The following is a 25,504-nucleotide window of genomic DNA, read 5'->3' as shown; positions in this document are numbered from 1 at the left end:
CATGCCAGTCATTGTCCTAAGTACTAAAAATATTAGCAAACACTATAAAGTTCCCTCCTGGAAGGAATTTACATTCGAAGACAATACACAAAAAGGCTGTTATAATTGGAGAACTTCCCATGAACACAGAGGGTTCTCTCCAAATTAAAGAGGGTACTCAAATCCAAATGTTACATTCCTCTATCTGCCTAAGGCTACATGATGTTTCTGATATCCTCCATTACAGCCCAAAGACTCTCATATAGCGTGAGGTCTATTAATAAAAGAGGGACTGACTGAGATGATAGGCAGTCAAGATCATGGAGCTGTGTATTTTCAGATAGAAATAGATGGAAAAGATGAAGCAGGTGAGATCTAGACCTATAGGTACTTCACCTAGAGATAGAGATCCTTTTTCTGAAATCTACAGTTGTACTGGACTAGGATTAGATTCACCCTTTCCCAATTAGGGGATATGATGTACAGAAGCTGATCCCATAAAACGAATACTGATAAAAGTAAAATATTTATAGTGTTACAATAATACAAGGCAACAAAAATTCTAAAGAAAACTGAATAAAGCAGATAGAAAAATATTTAAATGGTATAATATATATATATATATATATATATATATATATATATATTATATGCTATTTACACACATAGCAAAATATATGCTCAACACACATACATACATACATACATACATACATATAGCCTTAGGAAAATATATTACAACCTTGAAAAAATATAAAAAACCAGCTGAAGATATTGGATTGAAAAATATCTAATGGCTCTACTATCTTATATTCTATTGAGATGTATGACTGCAGTGTACCAATAAAAAGTTAAAATTAATTTCTTTTTTTCTGAGCTTTAATTTTATTTTTACATACTATTTTTTAATTTATTGGTGCATTGTGACCATCCATCTTGATGAGGTTCATGGTGGTAGTGGCATACATGCATAGAACATTTATTCCACCCTTCCCCAATTCCCATTATACATAGTTTTCTTTATGTCAATTATATTATTTTTTATAACTGTATCACTCTTACATACTAATAAAATTCAGTACACAATGAGAGCTAATGTGTCTAAAATTTAAGCTAAATGCTCTAAAAAGACTTGATAAAGATAATTTTTTAAAAATTATTAATGGTGGGGTGGGTATGAGTGAGAAAAACTTAGTGTTTGGAAAAAAATCATAGGAATCTGCACAAAAATTGTACTAAAATTTCTTCTCAGGTCCTGATAGACTTATCAGTCCCCTCTATCAAAATGAATTTCAAAAGAAAAATTTAATAGCATACTAGGGAAATAATTAAGTTATGGCCTGGGAAAATATTTTTTGAGAGGATTTTTCAGATTAAGAGGATGCCATAAAATAGAAAATATTTGAAAAAAATAAGAAAGATCAAATGATCTTATTCATCTAATAAGAGTCCTAGGAGAAACAGTAAAAAAAAAAAAAAGAAAAAACTGCTTATAGGTTTTTCAGAAAATATGTAACTTAAATGATAGGGTGAAATGAAACCTTTTTTGCCTTAATGACTATCACCTAGTCCGAATTGATTTTAGAGTATTTATTTATTTATTTATTTATTTATTTATTTTGCGGGTCTGGGGATGGAACCGAGGGACATTCAACCTCCGAGCTACACCCTCTGCCCTAGTTTTATTCTTTATTTTGAAACAGAGTCTCACTAAGTTGCAGAGGGCCTCACTAAGTAGCTGAGGCTGTCCCTAAACCGCAATCCTCTGGTCTCAGCCTCCTGAATGCTGGGATTACAGGCGTGTGCCACCACGCCTGGAAAGATTAGTCTTTGTTTTATTAAACATTTATTTAAAGAAAATATATATTCAAAATACTTAATTTATAACTTAATGTCACACCAACATTAATAAGATTGATTATAGTAGAAACCAAGAAGAGATAAAAGAAATCAAGTGGCACTTTTAGGGACTGGAAAGGGTATTTGGGAGATAAGAAAGAATAGAGTAGAAGGAAGTGATTGGATACTATTAATGCATGATGTCTGTATGGATAAAAATATCAGTGAATCACATCAATTTATGCAACTAATATCTGTCAACAATTATTTTTTAAGGTTGGCCAAGTTTTCATAAAAGACAGAGACATAGCTTTTAGAAAAATAGAGAAACCAAACCAGGACAAGTGGATTATATATTTATAAGTAAATTCTAACCATCAAAGTAATGCAATGAAATACACGTTTAAACAAGCTATGGGGAGTATAAGGGAGGAAAGAGAAGAGAGGGAAAAAGGATGACTGCTCTAACTAATAAGCATTGAATTGAGAACAGATACAAAAGGTAGTAGAAACAAATCCCCGTTTATTGATATTATAATAAAAATGGATTAAAGACACATATTTAAAAAGGGTAGAGCCAGGCATGGTGAAACGCACTTGTAATCCCTGTGCTTGGAAGGCGGAGACAGAAGGATCACACAGGTTTGAAGCCAGCCTCGCTGGCTTAAGAGACCCTTTTTCCAAATAAAAATATAAAATAGGTCTGGGAGTGTAGCCCGGAGGTAGAAGGGTTTCCAGGAACCCCAGTACTACCAAAAAATAAAAATAAAAAAGGCTAGATTTTGAAATTTAGATTTTGCTTTTAAACTTAAAACTATAGATAAGATGGTTAAAGATAAAAATATGGGGAAAGAACTAGTAGGAAATTATGAAACAGATCTGGGATTGTTATATTTTAACAGTGAGTAAAATGAAATGAAAAGGCATGTCACAGAGAAATGGCACAGAACCTAGTATATCATATGTGTGATAGGACAGCTGGCTGTTATTAATATTCTTACAAGACAAATTGTAGAAAATGTCTTATGCAGAAGAATTTTGAATAACTTATTTACATATTCTGTCATCAGAGTGGTGAAACGTAATTCTCCACTTTTAAGTCTGGGCCATTCATAATGACATCTTTTAAAAGAGTGGAGTATAGATAGAAAAGGAGGAAACTGAACACTTTCATTAGAAAAACCCGGCAGTGATTACCTCTACTGTATCCAGAGCCATATCAACAGATGAAAGTAGTCCTTTCCCCCAGTGCTTTTCCTCTCCCCAGCCTATAACTCCAGTCTAATTCTGAGAGAAACATCAGACAAATCCCAGTCGAGAAACATCCTACAAAATACCAGGCTGGTACTTTTTCACAATTGTCAAAGTCATGAAAAATAATGAAGGTCTACAAAAAGTGTCCTAGCCAAGAGGAGCCTGAGGGGACACAATGAATGGATGAGATGTGGTGTTCTGCAGGAGATCCTGAGACAGAAAAAGAATGTGAGGTAAAAACAAATAAAGAAACTCAAATAAAGTATAGACTTTAGTTAATAAGGATGAATCACTATCAGTTATTTAATTATAGCAAATGCACCACAGCAAGTGCAGGATGTTGATAATAGGAAAACCTGCTGTGGGATATATCAGGACTCTGAATTATCTTCAGAAATTTTCTGTAAATATAAATCCATCCTAAATATTTTCACAGTTTATATTTTAAATGATAGTGAGGCTTTTAAAAATGATCACGATCCTAAATGTAAGAACTAAGTCTATAAAATTCTTCAAAGAAAACGTACCAGTAAATTCTCTCGATTTGAGGTTAAACCATGGTTTCTAGATACAATATCAAAAACATTAGCCAGTATGAGGGATCCTCTGAAGAATGGTAATGAGCATACTACATGATCCAGCAATGCCATTTCTGAATTCTACCCAAAATAATGGAAACCAAACTACCAAAATAATGCATGCATATCTATGTTCACAGCCACACAATTCACCATTGCCAAACTATGGAACCAGCCAAGATGTCCATCAACAGATGAATAGATTACAAAACTATGGGATATGTACATGATGGAATCTTACTCAGCCATAAAGAAGAACAAAATTGTATCATTTACAGGGAAACACCTGGAACAGGAGAATATTATGCTCTGTGAGTTTAGTCAGTCTCAAAAAAGTAAAAAGTCAGATGCCCTCCCTAATATATGAAAGCTAGGGAGGAAAAGGGTCATACTAGGTATTCTAGATGAAGAAGGAGAACCCATAGATGAGCAAATAAGGTGAAATAGCTGAGGGGGATAAGAGGGGAATGATGGAAATTCTCTAATGTACATGATGTACATTCAAAAATATATCAAAGTCAATCACTAAGCCAACCATGAGGAGGGAAGGGGGAGGGAATGGGGTGGGAATTGGGGAAGGGCTAAATGAGTGATGTGTGCATGTATGCCTCTACCATCTTGTACTCCATTAAGATGTATGACTACAATGCACCAACAAAAATCTTTAAAAAATCAAGCACATCAACATTTAAAACTTCTGTGCCATAACCAATTTATCCAGAAAGTAAAAAGACAATCCTCAGGAAGAGAGAAAATTAAATATAATAAATGAATTATATCTAGAACATATAGAAACTCTTATAAATCATTAATAAAAAGACAAATATCCCAATTAAAATGTGTCAAGATTCAGGTAAGACATTTCTGTAAAGAAAATAGTCAACATTTGTATCATGAGTGATTAATTAAATACACACGGGAGTTACAATGCTATACCACGTCCCACCCACTGGGTGGCTAATATCAACCATTGTCTGAGATGTTGAGAAACCGGAGACGAAAGGTTGTTGAAGAAAGTATAAAACGGTGAAGTCACTTTGAAGAACAGATTGGCAGTTCTTTAAAATGTTAAACGTAAGCGAGGCTTGGTGGTACATGCTTGTAATTCCATTTGGGAGGCTGAGATAGGAGGACTGTAGTTCATGGATAGCCTCAGCTACTTAGTGAAGCCCTTTGCAACTCAGTAATACCCTGTTTCAAAATAAAGAATAAAAAATAGGGCTAGGGGTGTAGCTTGGAGGTAGAATGCCCCTGGGTTCTATCTAATTTTCTCTATCCCCAGTACTACACACACACACAAAAGCTAAACCTAGAGTTCCTATAGGATTCAGCTTTTCCATTCCTAGACATATACCCAAGTACCCAAGAGAACTGAAGTATGTATTCAGACAAACACTTGTGCACCAAAGTTCCTAGTAGCATTATTTATAAGAACTAAAGTACAGAAACAGCCTAAAAGTCCACCAGCTGATGATGGCATAAACAAATGTGGCATATCCATACAGTGAAATATTATTTGAAAATAAGAAATGAAGTATCAGTGTGCACAAAACCATGGACAAACGTTGAAAACATTATTCCACCTGGAAGAAGCTAGACACAAAAGACCTCATATTGAATGAATCCATTTAAGAGTTGTCAAAAATAAGCAAACTCATAAGCACTAAAAGTAGAGTAGAGGTGGCTAGAGTCTGGGGCTAAGGAGGGGATGAGAAGATCTGCACAGGTGAGTGTGTGGACAGGTTTCTTTCTGGATGAAGGGAATGTTCTCAAATTTGGAGAAGTGATGTTTGAGTAACTTCAAACAAAAACTATAAAATTGTATACTTTATTATGTGGATATCAAGGTATATAATTATATCTCAAGCAAACTGCTTTATTTAAAAAAAAAAAAGGAACAGAAAGCCCTTAGAAAGTCTGAGAACCCCAGATACCAAGCTTGACTGAGTAAGCAGAGAATACATTTCTTCTTTTGCCCACATGAACCCTTCCTTAAAATCAATTATGTCTCAAAGCCACAAAGTAATCTTAATAAATTCAAAGAATCAACACCATACAAAATATGCTCTTTGACCACAATGCCGTAAAATTAGAAGTTATTAACAATAGAAAGCATTTAACATGTGGGTAGAAACTATATATTATGGTTCTTATAATAACCCATGTTTTTAAATAACCCATGGGTTAAAGAGAAAATCAAAAGTGGAATTGTAAATGGTTACAGCCAAATAAATGAAAGCAGTGTATGTTAAATTTGTCATATATTGCTAGAGAGTACCAGGAAGGGAATATAAAGCTTTGACTGTAATTATAAAAACACAAGAAAGTCTAGAGGTATATGAGGTAAATGTTCAACTCAGTAGGCAGAAAAATAGAAACAACGTGCACTTAAAGAAAAGAGAAACAATAAAAATGAGAACAGAGATCAATGGAATATTACAGGCAAGCAAGATAATTAAAAACTGGTATGTTCTTTGTAAGAACAAATATAACGGATAAGCCTGTGGTTGAACAGATCAAGATGAAAAGAAGAAATGTAGCATGCAAATAAAAAATATAGACATCTGTAAAACATGGCAAATTCTATAAAGATATGAGTACAATAAATAATTATATCAGCATATATATGAAAATCTAGTTAAAATAATAAACTTGTAGAAATCCACAAAGTATCATAGTTACCCCACGAAGATATAGAAAATATGAAATAACAGTGCCTGCTCAAAAGATTGGAATGGTGGGAAAAAACAAATGTATTCCTGACACACATACTCTCCCTTGTTATTTCTCCCACATTTTCTGGCTGAATTTTTGGGCTACTGGTTCCATTTCCCAGTAAACTATGCAAATTGCTGATTCACACACACACACACACACACACACACACACACACACACTCATGTACCCTTACTGGTACATTGTAGTCTCACTTTATAACGTGGTATGGAGTGATAAGGACATACATGCACACAGTACTTGTTGACCTTCCCCCCTGGCTCCCTCCCCACACATTCCCCTTGCCCATATACGATGTTGAGATGGATTTAATAAGCTCAAATATGGGTATAATGTTAATAGGTGTGTTCCCTTCATTAATTATCCCTTCTCCCCAAACTCCCCTCCCTTAAACCCCTTCCATCACTCCATTGGTGTTTCTTCTCTATTAGCTAAAGTCCCTCTTGTATCCTGATTACTCCCTAGCTCCCGCTTATGAAAGAAAGCATATAAGTTTTGCTTTCTGTGACTGGCTCTTAATGTTCTCCTGGTCTATCCATTTTTCTGCAAATGACATAATTTTGTCCTTCTTTATGGCTGAGTAGAATTCCATTGTGCTGACATTCTCTTTGAATCGTAGATACTATCATGGCTTGCCGTGCTTATAGCTCAGAACTGGATCCCTACAGATTAGAACCAAACTTTATAATTTTTGTCCTATAGTTTTCTCCAATTGTTCTGATCTTTAGAACTTGGATAAGTCATACTTCTTCATCTTTTCATGTTTCTCCATACCCTGGAATACCTCATTTAAGCTTTCCGTCATCTCAGTAATTAGTTCTTATTTCTTAGAACACAAATCCAGTATTCTTCCTTGTTCATACAACTCATCCCCAGTTTGATGGAACACCTCTTACTTTTCACTCTTGATGCAATCGATACAAGTGGCATTTGCCTTCACAAATGGTAAACTAGCATCATCACTTGGAATAGGTAAATAATGAAGTATTTTTTATGTTGTAATTTAAATGGGTACTATAGCTTATGCCTATAATTCTAGCTATTTAAGAAGCTGAAGAAAAAGTATTTTGCATCAAAGAGAGAGGTGAGGGTATACTGGGGATATAGCTAAATGAGTAATAGAGCATCCCTGCATTCAACTCCTAGTATCCCTAATCAAAAAGTATTATAGCTTGCTCTTAATTCTCCATCAGCTGTCTGTGCTCAGCTATTTATAAAAACATTAGCACGTGTTAGACAAGTGATGAAAGCCAGCACTAATCAGAAATGTTTCTCTTTGATATTATAGCAGAACATAGAGAAAAACAGTTGTAAATGGAACAACTTCCTGAATTTCACTAGAAATTCTTCCATCCCCATACATAGGAGTACAGAGACTTGCCTAAGATAGAACTTCCGTCTTTATGGAGTCCATATATGATGCACACATTGTCATGGCATCTTGCATCCTTATATGATACTTAAAGATACAAACAAAACAAACTGAACAACAATAATGTGGGTCCTTGAGAACCCCAGCTGCAATGGGAAAGTTTACTCTGGGAGGAGCTCGATGAAGGACATGGAACTTTTTGGTGACCCATAATTTATACGTGACATTACGTAGTTGGCTATCTGCTTCTGAGTTTGGCAATGACTGTTGATTCATGGACAGTGAAGTGCTCTCTCAAGGCACATGTGAGAGTGAACGTGGTGTGCCCAGCTTAGTCCTGAACAGTGATGAAAGTGGCTCATTTTTCCAAACTGGCTTTGTCTTTATTTCCCTTCAGGATTGTCTATAAATCTCTCTTAACATTGATTGCTAAAAAGAGTTTCCATTTCTAACAAATGGTGCAGTATTATCCTTTAATGGAAGACATGTGAAATTTAAACTTAAAGCGTGCATTGCTTTTAAGGTTCCTAGGTTGCATTCACTGGTAAAATTAAATTTAAAACACTGTTGAGATGCATCGGATTTTATCAAAGCACCTTCACATATTATTACCTTTCAAATGGGATTATTTCCATTTTAAGTAAGGATAATTTCTAGTTACTATATAGAATGATGCTTTTATGAATGTTTCATACCTTAATAGAATAAAAATCTTGGCAGAATGGTGCCTTACAATTATGTATGTCTTTAATCTGTAATTTAATTAAAACTTTAGTTCTGTGCCATCAAGGAGTTAATGTAAGAAGATAAGCAGTACATCAGAGCACCTGTCTAAACAAAGTATGAAATCTCAAAGTTAAAATAACAAGATAAGCCCGGCACAGTGCTGCACATATGTAATCCCAATACTTGGGAAGCTGAGGCAGGAGGATCACGGGTTTGTGGGCAGTCTCAGAAACTTAGACTCATTTTAAAAATTAAAAAAAAATTAAGGCTGGAGGGTATATTTCAGAGGTAGAATGCCCCTGGGTTCAACCCCAATACCACACAAACAAAACAAAACAAAACAATAAGCAGAAGGAAGGGGAGGGAAAAAGAGATGGTTAAATAATAAAGGAGGGGAAGGAATGGGATGGGAGGAAAGAGGAATAAAGAGAGGAGAAAGGTGAAAAGGGGAGTGGAGCTGGTCACAGCAAGCCTTGAATGGAAAGTCATTTTGTTTCCAGGAGTCTGATCTACTGTTCTACTTAAAGACACTGAAGCAAGCAGGTGAAATAGGTAAAGAAGCCTTTTTCTCTCCATGGTTCCAAGACCCCTTCCCGGCACTGAAATATTGTGGTGGGTACTCATAATAAAGGGAGTGATCCTAGTTGGAGAAGATAACACCAATAGGAAACCCCTGAGACTCCCCTTCCCTTCAAGTAGACCCTACAAACCCCAGGGAAGTCTTGCGATAGAACCAGCAAAAACACCTAGATTGAACTAGAAGCATCATTGTCGTCTGCTCAGAGAAGTTACAAGGGTAATGGGAGAGTGATTACAGAAAGAGATACTTGGAGACATTTTCTAGAAAAATGTTTTCTATGCTTTTAGCACCAGCAGCAAACAATAAGAGCCCCAGGAAACAGTGAAGACCCACCAGTGCAAACTAATATTACAAAGACCATAGGCATAAGATGGCAGTTAGGACCTCAGCCCACAAGGGTGGGTTGGGACATATATATGCAAAACTTCATGAAGTTGACATCTGACAAAATACAAGATCAAAATAAAACCCATATTCTCCCAATAGAATAGCCAGAATGTATGGGATACCATCAACAATCAACAGTTCTACCAAGAACGAAGCGTATGATGGCTTCAATGAGAAAAGATGAACTATTGATCCTAACACCAAGGTGCAATAGATGATGGAAATTTTCAAGAGTTTGAATGTAGCTGTCATGAAAATATTTCAACAATGAATTGCAAATTCTCTTGAACAAATTAATGTAGGAAATATCAGAAAAGAAACAGAAGTTATGAAAAGTAGAAATGCTCAGCTGAAAAAAGTAACAGAAATATAAAAACCCAATGGATGGGTGGGTTTAATAGTAGAGTTGAGATGGCAGAGGATAGAATTGATAAAGACTGATAAACAGAGTCACAGAGACTTGTGTGACAATAATAAAAGTTCTACCGTTCATGTACATTGAGCCCAAAGAGAGAAGAAAATGAGGCTGAGAAAGTACTAGAGGAAATACGGTCTGAAAACTTCTCTAATTTAGTGGAAGACACAAGAACCTGAGCAAATCCAGTCAGGAGAGGCCCCAAGAAATAATTATACTATTAAAAAAAACAAAGAAAAGCTAATGCAACGACAGTAAGAACTAAAAGGATCCAGAGAGAACTGACCAATTATGCACAGGAAAACACCAATTTTAATAATGAAAAAATTCTCATCTGAAATGAAGGAAGACAAAAAGAAAAAGCACAATATTCTTCAAAGTCTTAACAAGAAACAGCCATTAATTCTATAGCTGATAACTTGTATGTATGTGTGTGTGTGTGTGTGTGTGTGTGTGTGTGTGGTACTGGGGGTGGGACCCAGGGGCATTTTACCTCCAAAGTCTACCTCTGGCCTTATTTTTTTATTCTTTATATTGGTCTCACTAAGTTCTGGAGGGCCTCATTAAGTAGCTGTGGCTGGCTGGGAACCATGATCCTCCTGTCTCAGCCTCACATATGCTGAAATTATAAGTGTGTGCCACAATGCCTGGTGCTTGCAACTATTTTTATGAATGAAGAAGAAATACCAACTGCCTTAGATGAAGGAAAATTTTAAAAATTTGCCATGATGGGGCCTAAACTTAAAAGAATGGTTTAGAGCCAGCTGTGTTGGTGCACATTTGTAATCCCAGTACTTAGGAGGCTGAGATGAGAGGACCACAGGTTCAAAACCAGCCTCAGCAACTTAATGAGGTCTTCTCCAACTTTATGAGACTCTATTTCAAAATAAAGAATAAAATAGGGCTGGAGTATAACTCAGAGGTAGAATGGTTTAATCCCTAGTACCACAAAAAATTATTTAAGGTATTACTTCAAAGATAAAGGATATAATTTTAAAAAAGAAATATTGAACTATCAGAAAGGAAAAAGAACAATGAGAAGAAAGGAGGTGTGGGTGGATATATTAGATTGTTTGTTATGTGTTGGATGTGTTCCCATAAAATTTTAATGTTGAAGCCCCAATTTCCCGTTGAATTGTGTTTTGGAGAGTTCCTATGAAGAGAGTAAGTGAAGGCATATAGATGGTTCCTTTAGAGGGAGAGGAAGAAATGTCAAGTCTGTCTGTCTGTCTGTCTGTCTGTCTGTCTCTCTCTCTCTCTCTCTCATCTATCTCTTTCTCTCCCATCTCTTTTGACTGTGGTGAGGCACACACCTACATAGGTGGTATAATTTTATAGCACTGAATACATATGTACAAAATGTACAAGCAAAAACAGGAAAGTGAGAATAGATGGGCAGATCGATGTTAGTATCTGCCTGTGATATAACAGCATAGTTTTACAAAATGTTGCCTTTGAAAGAAACTGAGCAATGTATGCAAAGAACTCTTTGTATTGTCTCTTGCAGCTGGATGAGACTTTACAATGATCTCAATAAAAAATGAATGCAATTAAAAAGTGTAGGTTCTCGGCCAGGCGTGGTAGCGCACACCGGTAATCCCAGTACTGTACTTAGAAGTTGAGACAGGAGGATGACAGGTTTGAGGCCAGCCTCTGCAACTTAGTAAAACCTCATTTCCAAATAAAAAATAAAATAGAGCTGTGGTTGTAGCTCAGAGGTAGAACACTCCTGAGTTCAAGCTCTAGTATTCCGCCCCACAAAAAGAGCAGGTTCTCATGCCATCACCTACTAATTGCTACTTCAGAGAAGGAACCGGTCCATATTTGTTTCATTCTTTGTGCTTTCAAGTTATATCAGGGCCCACTGCTATCAAGTCAACCCTCTTCCTACTTCCTAAGCAACCATGGGTTTCTGTCACTGTAGTTTTGCTTTTTTTGAGTTTCATATAAATGGAATCATAGTCTGTTATATTTGAATCTATCTTGTTTCTCTTAACATGCTGCTTTTGAGATACATCTCTACTATTGCCTATATTAATACTTTGCTCCTTTTATTGCCAAGTTTTATTCCCTAGTGAAGATCAATTTTAAAAAAATTATTCTTTTGCCAGTGGAAATACATTTGGGTTATTTCTAGTTTGGGGTAGTTGTGAATAAAATAGCTTTAAACATTGATATATGGGCTTTTATGCCAACATAAGTTTTCATCTTATTTGAGAACTTAAGAATTGTATTGCTCAGGTTATATGGTAAGTTATGTTATACTTGTACAACATACAAAGACTTCTAAAATGTCTATACAAAATCTGACTTTTCATTGTCAGAATTTTTTTACTTTTTAATTTTAGTTATCATCGTGGTTATATATTGTCCACTCCAGTCCATGCCCACATCTATTTATAGTCTTTTAGAACCATTAAGTGAATGCTCAAAATACAAAAACAGTGTCGAGGGACCTAGTTTCTGTTAAAAGAAACTCACATAGAGTCTTCTTTGAATGGTTCAACTGGAAAGTTTTCCACACTTGCCTCAGATAACTTTTTTTTGCATCATCAGTAGCTACCGCATTCAACAGTATTTATACGAGCTTTCCTTCTCTCTTGCCTTCTTGTTGCTTTCTGAACCTTTAAAGCAATTTTATACTTCTTTGTATCAGCAGTTTTTTTTTATTATTAGGCTGTTTCCTCTATTTGAACACTCTTCCTCACTTTCTGCCTCACAAACCTCCATTTTATCTCTTAAGTTCCAAGCCAAATAAAATTTCAATATTTTTCTGTATCAGTGCTCAATGCTACTGACAGGTTTATTTGTTCCTTACACTGTAGTGACCGCACTTTATGTGTGAACTTCTTCAGTAATCACTAATCACCTGGTGTGCTCTGGGCATGTGCTGTGAGAGGCGTACTCTTTTGCTTGACTACAAGTTTCTCAAGATATAAAAGCTGTCTTCCTTTCCTTTGTATTTCCAAGGAAATTTCAGCATTACTTGTTAAAATGAATTTGATAATGCAAATTCTGTTGTTTTTCTATATCTGTAAGTTTTCTCTGAAATCTCAAACCTGTGTTTATTTTTCAGTGTTCATTCTATGTATGTATGTATGTATGTATGTATGTATGTATGTATGTATGTGATACTAGCGATTGAACCCAGGGGCATTCTACCTCCAAGCTATACCCTCAACCCTATTTTAATTTTGAAACAAGGTCTCACTGAGTTTCTGAAGGCCTTGATAAGTTCATACAGCTGAACTTTAACCTGTGATCCTCCTGTCTCAGCCTCCCAATTACTATGATTACAGTTGCTCATCACCACACCCAGCTTCAGTACTCTTTCTTGGCGGTGTAGGTTATATGCTTTGAAAGTCTTTCCTCAATGAGGATCTGAGTGGCATACCTCCAGATCTGCCACAATGAGTTAACAGTGGATAATTTTCATTTTTTACCATGTGCCAGAATAGGGCAAAAAATTGTTTTATGCACATTATCTCATTGACTCACACCTTCTGCTCTTAAAGTAGCTACTACTATTACTCCCATTGTATGGATAACACAGCAGGCTAAAGAGGAGTAATTGGCCTATCCCAAGTCATTAGCTTATCCCAAATCACACAATGTGTCCATTTTAAGGCTTAGATTTCAATCCAGGCTGCCTGATTCCAGAGCTCAAGCATTTGACTCTAATGGTATCCTGTGCTCTCTGCACTGTACTTGACTATACCTCCCTGAAACTTGATCATCCACATGTAGTGAACAATTTTGTTAAAACAGGAATGGGATGTCCAATTACCTCCCATTCTAAATGTATACATGTATATTTTATCAAGCAAAGACTTTTTGTTTGTTTATTTGAGCCCAGTGTGGTATGTCCTGATGGAAGAATTTCCGTTCTGGTCTTGTGCAAATTTCAGTGGGCTAGTATTGAGGTGAGTCATGAGTTAGCCCCACCTGCTTGCCATGTTTATGTTAATGGAGCACACTGATTGAAGTGCTGGGAAGCTGCAGGGAGCCTGAGCATGCCCATCAGAATTTCCAGGCTGTCCAATTTATAACCTTCTAGGGACTCAGATGAAAGTCACCATGTTGCTCTCTGCTGAAGAGCTTTTCAAGAGAGTAATTCACCTTCAGATTTCCATGCAGCTGTAGGTAGCAGCAGCAATTAGCACTGAGGAATTCTGTGGTGGACCTCATTTCCCTTCAATTATCTTTTGATAGATCTATATTAAATAACCAAATGAACTTTGCACAGGTGTGATTTAAAAAAAAATTCTTGGCCTTCTCAATCTTACATGTTTACTGACAAGGTAATATATATGCATGTGTTTTATTTTAGAGATTTCAGTTATTTTCTATGCACTAATTTTTTCCTAGGGATAACTGGAATAAAATAAAGATAGACTGTCCCAGTTATTATTAGAGGTGATAATTTGCAGTCTAAGTGTGTTGCCATGGATACCTAAGAACCCCCCAAAGACTAAGGCCTGGGAGTCAGGGCCTAATCCTGAGGTGCTTTTCAATAGCACCAGCTGTCCAGAGCCTGAAAGGCGTGGCAAATTACACCATTATTAGAGTGAAATGGTATGGCTAAGCTAATTATTTGTGGGCTCTAGACACAGGTGTTCATAAAAGGCTGAACGTGCACTCCTAATCAAGTCTGATTGGGCCAGAACAACAGCCCAGCATGGGACTATCAAAGAGTTGTTTATAGTGTCTTTCATTTAAATAATAAAAGAGGCCACTGTAGGCCTTCTGTTCAGCAGAGTTTTTAATATTATTCTGAGTTCCTCTTACCAGGTAATCATATTTGGTGTTTTCCTCTGACTTGGTCCAGTCATAGAGATCTGTTTGCTAATAATATTTTCCTTGAGAGTCATATAATAGTTTGATATATTTTTGCCATTGCATGACTGTCTAGTAAATGCCACTTTTAGCAAATGCAATTTGACGTCACAGAATGGGAAAGTGGAGCTTTATCACAAATACTGTATTATATTATAAAAACTGCTCATTCAGATAACTGGTAATTCTCTGTTTCAATTTGTTTTATTTTGTTTGTTTTGTTTTTTAATTTGTGATAATTTTCTGACAATTTTTTGTGTGCATAGTATGCTAAGTAGCCAATTGATTTAGAAATATGCTTTGAAATTTCCTTGACCTAAAGTATTTGGTTCAGCTAATATTTCAATAGCATCAATCATTAAAATGGGAAATGTCATAAAGACTCATAATAGAATTCTATTATACTAATTTATGATTAAAATATCCTGCTTAGCCAAACTGACCTGAATTTTCTAATCTGCATCTTTAATAAAGAGTATTTTGATGTGTATGTTTTGTGACATTTACATTCAATGGCTCCCAAACAACATTCATACATAAAATATTTTTCTTCCAAGTAACAATGATGTAGTAGATTCCTTACTCTGATACTATTTTATAAGGAATTGACTTGTTTATTTTAGATTTACACGACTAATAAGATCATGAGTATTTCTGAAAGTGGTATGATTAGATATGATTTAGAAAGTTGCATGGTTAGCACCTAATACTGTTGGAATATCCCATAGATTCTTTCTTTTATTATTTTTTTGGTGGTACTGGGGGTGGAACCCAGAGGCTTTCTACCTCTAGGCTATAGTCACAGACCTATTTTATATTTTATTTGGAAACAGGGTCTCACTAAATTGCTAGAGCCTCACTAGCTGAGGCTAGCTTCGAACCTGTGCGATCCTCCTGTTTCAGCCTTCCAAGTGCAGGAATTACAAGCGTGTGCCACCATGCCTGGCTTCCCATAGATTATTTCATCTTATATTTTTCGCTTCATATTTTTACAAATGTTCATAAGCTTAGAAAGTATAAAAATATATTTATGTAGAGAAGTCACCTCTGGTACAATCAAATGATGTATTCACCCACTCTCTGCAGGTCAAGAATGGATTATTGAGAGAGAGAGAGATGACCTCATAAATGAATGTCTATATGTAGATGAATATATTATTCTATATAAGTATCCTACTACTTTTTGGATGATCAAGATAACTGAGTTTTGTCTCCAAGTGGGTATTTTTCCTCCTTGCAGTTCTCCTATGCTTGTAAGTTGATCTCTTCTGAAAATGATTATGAAGACATTAAGGACAACTATTATTATCCTTTGCAACATCATAGGCAAAGGGACAGAATTTAATACAGTTCAGGTAGAAAGCATATGATTATCCCTCTTACCCATATTAGTTAAGTTTTGTAAGCAGATAAGAGTGCCCAGGGTGATGAGGAAGAGAAAATTGCAGTGGCCACCTTGCACTTTGAATCTTCAATGGTTTTCTAAATTATTCAGTTACATTTAAATAACTATATATACCACAGACCCACTGTGATTGTATCGCTTCAGGAGGAAGGACTGAATGTAGACCCTGAGATGGAGCTACCAACATAAGTTGTTATTTTCCTTTAAAATATATTTTTTTGTCTTTATATTGCATGGCACAGATATATCTAGTTTAACCATTTCTCAGAAATATAGCTTTATCTCGATTCTTTATGACCCTGGGGTAGAACACTGAACCTGCTCATTTATTGTGAGAGTAACATCTCTGGTAAAGTAGCTTTCAAGATTTCTACTATAGGAGGGAGTTAGGTGAGCATCTGTACCACTCAGGATTGGTAGGCTATGATGCAGCAAACACCCAAACTCTCATGGACTAATAACCAAAATCATCAATTTCTGTTCATGTTACATGTTCAAGATAAGCAGGTGATGTCAGTAATTTGAGTCATTAGGGGACCAGTTGATGGACACTTTTTGACTCCTTTTTATAACTTTTATTAATATAGAAAATATGGATCTTGAACCAGCTCAGAAAGTTTATTCAGTACTGACACAAATAACTTCTGCTCACATTGTATGAGGTCAACAAATCATATGAACAAGCTTAAATCCAAAGAGCAATATCCACAAAGCAGAGGATGGAGAGATTCAGTGAGAATCACATAAACAATAACTATTACAACACCCTCGAAATCACTTGTAAGTAAACTCTTAATGGACCAAATTGGCTCAAGAATGAGGAACTTAAATGATACCTAATTAAAATGGAAATTCACAGGAAGAAAATAGGAAAAATTATATAAAAAATTAGAGATGTGTCTACCTTTCTTCTATTTGAAAATAATCTTGAATAACAGAAATATGAAAAAACTACACATAAAACAGGGAGAAAGCTTTTCATGAAAATTTACCATAATAAATACTATAACACAACAAGATAGTTTTAAAAAATGGCATTTATTTGAGAAATTAGAAAATTATAATAATAAACACAAAGAGCCTGAGGGAAAACAATTAACTAACATATCATTAAAAATAATAAACCAATAAATGTGATCTGTCAAAAGATCTATGGGACTGGGCATGGTGGCTCAGTCTTGTAATTCCAGTATTTGGGAAGCTGAGACAGGAGTACTGTAGGTGCATAGCCAGATGTAGATACTTAGTGAGGTCCTCTACAACTTAGTGAGACCCTGTTTCAAAAGAAAGAAAAATATTGAACTAGGGGTGTAGCTCAGAGGTAGAATGGTAGGAAGCCCCTGGGTTCAATCCTCTGTTCTGAAAAAAAAAAAGAAAGAGAGAGAAATAATATAAGGCATCAATAAAAGACAGAAAAACTTGATAATTTGGATCAAATAAAAGAGACAGTATAAATAAAAGTATCCAATGCAATAATAAGTACATAGACTGACAGATTTAGGTGCAGAATTTTAAAACTATAGAGAAAAAATTGTACAACTCTATTCTCATAAATGACTATTTAAAGGAACTCTTGAAAAAAAAAGACTAATGAGTCAAATAACTTCACAGAGAAAAAATACAGTCAAAACTTTCATCAAAAATTTACTAAATCAAGCCTAGTATGATGGCTCATGCTTGTAATCCCAGCATTTGGGAGGTTGAAACAGGAGGATCATGGTTTTCAGACAGTCTCAGCTAATTAGTGAGAACCTGCAACTGCAACTCAATGAGACCTTGTTTCAAAATAAAAAATAAAATATTGGGCTGGGGGAGTAACTAGGAGGTAGAATGCCCCTGGGTTCCACCCCCAGTACCGCCAAAAAAAAAAAAAAAGTCCTAAATCAAATTAATTTTATGAAAGAGTTCTACAAAGTCTATAAATAAAAAAAAATATTGGTAGTCTATGTACTGGTTCATAGAATAGAAGTTCATAGAATATTAACAAATCAAAGCTAAGAGTATATTTAGAGAGAATTACACTATGATAAAACAGTATTTAATTAGTTATGCAAATTTGATTCACAGCAAAAATACAACTGCTCACAGATTAAATAATAAATCTTGATAAAATTTTCCAAATTATAAAACTTGACACCTATATAGATTTGTAAACAACCTAGAAAATTAAGAAGAGAAAGAAACTTCCTTAGGCTTTTAAAGGATTACTACCAATGAAAGAATAAACATATTAAAATGGTGAAACATTGGATTCATTTTAAGATCATTAAAATGGTACCACTATCACTACTTTAAAACATGCTGAAGTTTTAAGCAGTATAATTTTTAAAAATTGTATTAGTGCATTATAATCTTACATCATAATGAATTTCAGAGTGATATACATACATGCATATACCACTTGGTGAGCTTCTGCTTGGCTTAAGAAATATAATAATTTCTTTTTTTTTTGGTGGTTCTGGGGTTCCTGGAAGACCTTTTACCTCTGGGCTACACTCCCAGACCTATTTTTTAAATTTTTTATTTGGAAACAGGGTCTCCTAAGCCAGCGCACGTGGCTGGCTTCGAACCTGCACAATCCTCCTGTCTCTGCCTCCCAAGCACGGGGATTACAAGCGTGTGCCACCACGCCCGGCAAGAAATATAATTTCTATAGCCAGAAATGATCTATCTATCTATCTATCTATCCATCTATCTATCTGATTGATATCTATTTTATTTCAATTTAACAAAAAGAAGACTGTAAGAATAGACATTTGACAAGAGTAAATTATGACAGAAGGAGGAAGATGCTGTATTAGTCTGGGTTTCCCAGAGAAAGAGAACCAGTAGGATATTAATCTTTCTCTCCCTCTTTTTCTGTCTTGTCTCTTGGAATTATCTCACATGATTATATAGGCTGACAAGTTCAAAATCTGCATTGAGAGCTGGCAGGTAGACACCCAGGAAGCATTGATGTGGCCAATGGATTCTGAAAACCATCTTCGGGAAAAAGTCTCTCTTTTTTGGTGAAACTGTCTTTTACTGCCAAGACCTTTGACTAATCAGGTGAAGCTCACCCACATTAATGTTGATAAACACTAACAAAACTGTGTACTTCTTTCTTCCTAAGAAAATGACAGAAGTTATAAACTCATACACACACACACACACACACACACACACACACACACACACACTCATGCACGTACATGCCCAATATATCTGTCAGCATTATTGCAGCCCTAATCTAAGTATCTGATCACGTAACTTAGAGGAAAGAAGATTTTATTCTTTTACAGTTTGGGCTCACTCCATATAAAGCTGGGGACCATGGACCTCAGAGCATGGCAGAGGAAAAGCACATAGGCTGTGTTCACATCTCAAAGGCCAAAAGCAAGAGAGAGCAGAAGAAGAAACTCTTATATAATCCCCAAGGCTGCACCCCCAGGTAGCCACATCTAGCCACACTCAATTGGGATACAAGGCTACCCAGGTGAATAAATTACAATGGATTTACCTCCTTTTGAGATTATGATGCTCAGGACTCAGTTACATCAGCTCTAAACACCAATTTATGAATAAGCTCTTCAAGGAGGCCTTTTATATCTAACCATAACCCCTCACTTCACCCATAAGCAGAAATTCACCAAGTGAAATAACAAGTGACTTTTTACCCATCACACTTAGCAGAGTTTACAATTTGGATAATATTCAACATTGGTGTTATTTTAAGTTATGATATCTTTATTGTTAGTAGGAGTGGAAATTGGCAATATATTTTTGCCTAGGAATTGTGCCTATCCATATTTAAGGTGTGAATCCCTATAAACCCAGCTACATCAAATTCAAACAATTTAATCTGTTCTTATAGATTTAGTTCTTGCCCATCTTGAGGATAGTTGTTATCTCATTATATTTCTAATTGGTCAGTTCTTGCATGGGGCTATAATTACCTCATAACCTTCATCTGTGGGAAGATTTTGTTTTAATAAAAATGCAAAGAAATTTGTGCACTCTAAAAGTAGAATTTTAGAAATTAGCATTGAAGTTTGGAGATGGAGATAGGGGAAAGAGAAGTATGATCTTTTCTGATGACCTTGAAAATATATTCCTAGGTAATAAATGCTGCAACACCTGGAGAGGCTAGCCCTAACTGGGGGAATGAGAACAAGCTCAGGATGCATGGGGAACAGGGAACCGGTAGACGTACAAAAGGACTCACCAGCTAATCTGTGGAGTGAAGACTTTTTACTGTCAGGCAGGAATAGAATAAAAAATAATTGAGAGGAACAGTTGTAGGGAATGGTAATTTTCCAGGTCTCTGTGAGGGCATGAAGTTAATAAGGATCTGGATAAAAATAGTGAATAGTTCCATAGCAATGACCTGTGTCAGATCTTTCCCTAAGAATTTCACCAATATCAACTCATTTAATGCTTACAAAAGCCCTTTGATGAAAGTATTGTTTCCGTAATCCACATTTCACAGGGGAAAAAGAAAGAAAGATCAGTGAAGTAGGTATGTCACAAAACAAGGACTTGAACCCAAATAGGCTGGCTCTAAAGTGTCTGCTTATAGCCATGGGTGGTAGTGAAAAGTCAGGAACCTTAGAGATAGTGTTGACTGGGTTTTTCATTTACTATCTTTACACTAAAGTCATTTGCTGACATGGGTGGAGGTGAAAGAAGGTAACTTCTCAAGGGACAGGGTAGTGATTACTTATGATCTTCTGAATGTCTAGCATCATTTCATGATTCAGAATGTGTGCTAGCCAGGTATGGTGGTGCACGCTTATAATTCCAGTACTTGAAAGGCTGAGATAGGAGGACTGCCATTTCAAAACCAACCTCATCAACTTAGCGAAGTCCTCTGCAACTTAGTGAGAGCCTGTTCCTAAATTAAATATATATATGACTGGGAGTGTAGCTCAGAGGTAGAATGACCCTGGGTTCTATTCTTAGTACCACAAAAAATAAATAAAATTAAAAATTAAAAAAGGATGTTTGCTGATACTTCTTCTAGATACTTTATTCCTTCCTTACTAAATTAGAGTATGTTGTCCCTGGTAAAACCTTCCTGACTTTGCTCCTTCTCCTACAGACAATCATCAGAGCCCCTTTGTTTCCCCAGCATACATCTAGCCCATGATTGACCAATGTGAGTGAATGAAATCATTGCCATGCCTGTCTTCTTACTGAACCTTAATATCTGGTTTCCTGGTGGCAGGTGGCAGGGGCCTGTCTTCCTACTGAACCCCAATATCTGGTTTCCAGGGAGCAGATTAACAACAGTGAGAAGCAAAGCCATCCTCTTCTGTCTCAGATAATGAGTTTCATTACAAGAATACACAGAGAAGGAAACAGAACAGTAAATTCTCCCAATGTCCTTTTAAAGTGATGTTGTTGGAACACAGCCCCTCTATATGATGTGTTGTGAGCTCCTTCACACTGGACAAGTGCCTCCCTAATCTAATGATAGCATGTGTCCATTCTGAGGACTCTCCTGCTTCTCTCTTGGAATACTTCTGCTGTTTCTGCTACTGGCTTACATTTTCTTTTCTATTCATCTTGTATGCAAATTTCCCAAGAGACTTAAACTAATCACCACCCCAGTGGTGAGATATTATTGATCAGTACTCACGTAGAAGTACCCCTCAGAGATTTCTGAGATCAGCCTATCATATTTGTGTCAGACAGTGATTTTTTAAAAATCAATGATGACCAAAAAAGTGCGATCGTGGGAAACGATTATATAGTGACTCATGGGCAAGAGAGTACCTGTGGTCAGTTCCACCAAAGCAGGATTTAGCTATGAAAAACATCAAAACCTCCATGTCCTAGGTAATCATAAAGCTATTTGTATGTTTCTACAATCTAATACAGTGCCTCTTATATATCAGATGATTTATACCCATTGATTCAGTGCCAAAGATAGCCTGAAGTGACAAAAGACTCATCAAAGAAAGCAAGAAATTAAAGCTTCCTCTGAATTACTCATTAAACATTAAGAGTCACTTGTGAAATTTCTATTAGGTCCAGTAGGTGTCAAGAAGGGTGGTAGGCATGAAGGATATAAAAATGGAGTAAGATAAGGTCCCAGAGTTTGAGAATTTTCATCTAATGGGGAAGGCTGGCTAACAAATTTGCTACTATTATATTATAAGTAATATAGCAGAATGGCAGCAGGTCTAGGGCTTAGGAAGAAGAATATATTTATTTCTCGAAATCCCAAAACACAAGCAATCAGAGTGAGGGAGTAGAAAATATAAAGAGTTTAGAATTCGTTTTACGAGAGCTTGCCACAAATCATTGAGTCATGGAGCTGAAAGAGGTATCTTTTAAGCTTACATTAGACCAAATTGCTGGTTTCTAATTGCTCCTCCTTGATCAATGGCCACATATTAGGGAGACCCTCAAGTGAGCTGAGGGCTGCACAAGCACACTTAGTGGAAAGTAACAAATGGATGCATGTGAAAAATGAAGTTGCCCTTTTCTTTAGTTTTTCATGCTAGGGGACAGGACGGTGTTCCTGAGCTCTGTAGTTAGTGATCTGCATGGATTTCTCTGTACCCACTGGTAGGCATGTAACTTAATTCACAGGATGCTCTGGATTTCTGCTGCTTTTAACTGGTGGCTTCCTGACAGGCAGACATTGAGAAGAATTCATCCAGGATACTTTCTAGTTCTTCTAATAGGACAGGTAAGATAATGTCCTCTTCCTAGTTGAAGAGTACACTTGGGTGATTAGTAAATGGAGTTGATCTTCCCTTGGCTGGAGCAAAATTTTCTCTTTGTAAAATATTACTGAGTGTAAACAGTGGGCTAGGGTGGTGAGGTGTCTGGAAGTCATTTACAACAATCAGAAAAAATGCTAAGGATGTTTAACCAAGATAAGTTAAAGAGAGAAAGAGGCAGAGGCATGTCTGAAGAGAGAGAGCACCATAGGGCCTTGAAACAAACAGATGCTCTTGTATGCTCAAGAATGCAAATTATGACAGGGTCCAACAATTAGACCTATCTAATAGTTGAATGCCTACTTTTATAACAGTGGGCATCCCGATTCTGAAATTCTCACGAAATGATCAGCTCATATCAGAAAAACTATAGAAGAGATTTCTCCATTGGAATTTGTAATGGACCAAGAGGATGAGGATGGTTAGGTGGTCTTCTAAGGCTCAATAAACATAGGATTCTTTACTTGAAATTTAATAAGCATTATGTTCCATAAGCTTATTTCTTAGCAACTAGCCAATAACTGGCAGTATCCACTTGTATTCATTAATTAATGCAAATCCTGGCTTATTTCAAGCATTATTTATACCAGAAATTCCTACAGCTATTGAGTAAGGCATTACCAGATCCTCCAGGAGGCCCTCTTAAAATGCGAACATGATTATAATAACTCTTTGACAATTTTACTTAAGCCCTCACAACAATGTCATTGGAAGAGAAAGATGAGATATTATTCCTACTTTACAGATGAGGAAACTTATTTTTGAGGGACTGTACTACCTGGAAAATGGAAATAGAGCTCATTAAAAGACCATGACACATTGATATGGTTGCAAGAATTTCCTCATCAAACAAGCCGTAAACTTGTCTTGGAAACCTTTCTAAGCTTTTTGTGATAGGGCACAGAAGCATTTTTTATGAGGCTTTGAAATCTAGGATCCTGCCAGGACAGTGCAAGATCACTAGACATTTACTGGTTAAAAACAAACAGTTTCAGTCCTCTGCATCCCTCACCTTGTGACTTCTCTAGACTGCACTAGAGAATGTGTCATTACCGTGGGGAAATATAATTAGCCCAGATCTACACTACCACCTGAAATATTATGGTCATGCATTAAGTTGGTGGCAGTGGCCATGTTTACTTTGATATACCTTAGTTACTTCTGTTCTTTCTGCTGGATGATTCATGTTGGATAATTTGATAGTTGAACACTTAAGACAATAAAGTAACATGGTTTAGCAACAGAAAGAAAAACTAGAAGACTATGATCGGTTTGCAGTTCACTTTTAAGCCATTAACTAAGGCTACCCGAATGAAATCAGACTCCATCTATAATATGAAGCTCATGTAGAACCAGATTTCAAATTCAACACTCTACCACTTTAGATATGACATATTCTACCTTGAGAGGTCAATTTTATATTTAAGGTTGCTCTGTTTTCAAACAAAATATGTACAATCTCATGAACTATTCAGGTAAGGTCTTATTTGACCTTAGAGATATTAGCTTGTCCCCTGTCAGTGTGAGCCAAATAAATATATGACATTTTCTACTTTTCAGCTTTTATTTTTTAGTACTGGGGATGGAACCCAGGGACATTCTACTTTCAAGCTATACCTCTAGCCCCATTTTTTATTCTTTTTATTTTGAAATAGGGTCTCACTGAGTTGCAAAAGGCCTCACTAAGTAGTAGCTGAGGCTGGAGGCAAACTGAGATCCTCCTGTCTCAGCCTCCCAAAAGCTGGGATTACAAGCATGTGCCATCACGCTCAGCTCTATTCTTTATTTTGAAACAGGGTCTCACTGAGTTTCAGAGGACCTCAGTAAGTAGCTGAGACTGTCTGTAAAACGCAGTCCTACTGTCTCAGCCTTTAAAATGGTGGGATTACAAGCATGTGCTACCACGCTTAGCTTTTTTTGTTGTTTGTTTGTTTGTAAGTTATGAAACTAAAAGGCTTGAGGAGAGGACAGCAACCTGAATTTAGTTTCAGTGGTACAGGTTTCACAGCTAAAATTGAGACCCAGAAATCTTCTTCCTAAAAAGTTCCAAAGAGGTCACTTGTTGAGAGGGGAAATAGACACTCTAAATGGACCTTGAATACCATTATGAGCTGATCTGGAGAAAAGTCAGCTTATCAAGGTAACCCAGAGGTGTTCTACCTCTAAACTACATCCTCAGCCCCCAACCCTATTTTATTTTGAAACAGGGTCTAAATAAGTTGCTGAGGCTGGCCTCAAACCTGTGATCCTCCTGTCTCAGACCCCCTAAAGTACCAGGATTCAGGTTTGTGCCACCATGTCCAGCTGCTACAAGTATTCTTAAATGGTACTTAACCCAGGAGCAAACTAACATTTTATATTGTAATTAAGAGCAAAATATATGTTCCTATTCAGTGATAATTCAAGTATATTCACTGTTAACTCCCACTACTGCTGATACAAACAGCTACAATTTATTATTTCTTATATGCTATAAAATATAATATTTTGCATATTTACTCATTTAAAGTTCATATCAGTCATATAAAGAATGGTCTAAAAATACATCTATGTTAGAGTCTGGGCATTTTCAAATTGCCTCTTATACTCTGTACTCTAGCCTCTTATATTTTTATACTCTAGATACTTGTGTTCTCTCTCCAAGATAAGATACTGTGTATATGATCACTAAGATTCTTAAAGCA

At 36.1% G+C, this 25,504-nt stretch overlaps 1 pseudogene across 1 annotated transcript in view; it reads right to left on the bottom strand.

Moving 5' to 3' along the window:
* Nucleotides 1-25,504, bottom strand: part of LOC308276083 (G/T mismatch-specific thymine DNA glycosylase-like) — an 82,012-nt pseudogene that overhangs the window by 23,007 nt on the left and 33,501 nt on the right. The window lies entirely within an intron of this gene.

This window comes from Muscardinus avellanarius (genome assembly GCF_963383645.1).
Source record: "Muscardinus avellanarius genome assembly, chromosome: 17".
Lineage (NCBI taxonomy): Eukaryota > Metazoa > Chordata > Mammalia > Rodentia > Gliridae > Muscardinus > Muscardinus avellanarius.
This window is presented reverse-complemented; position numbering and strand designations above follow the sequence as displayed.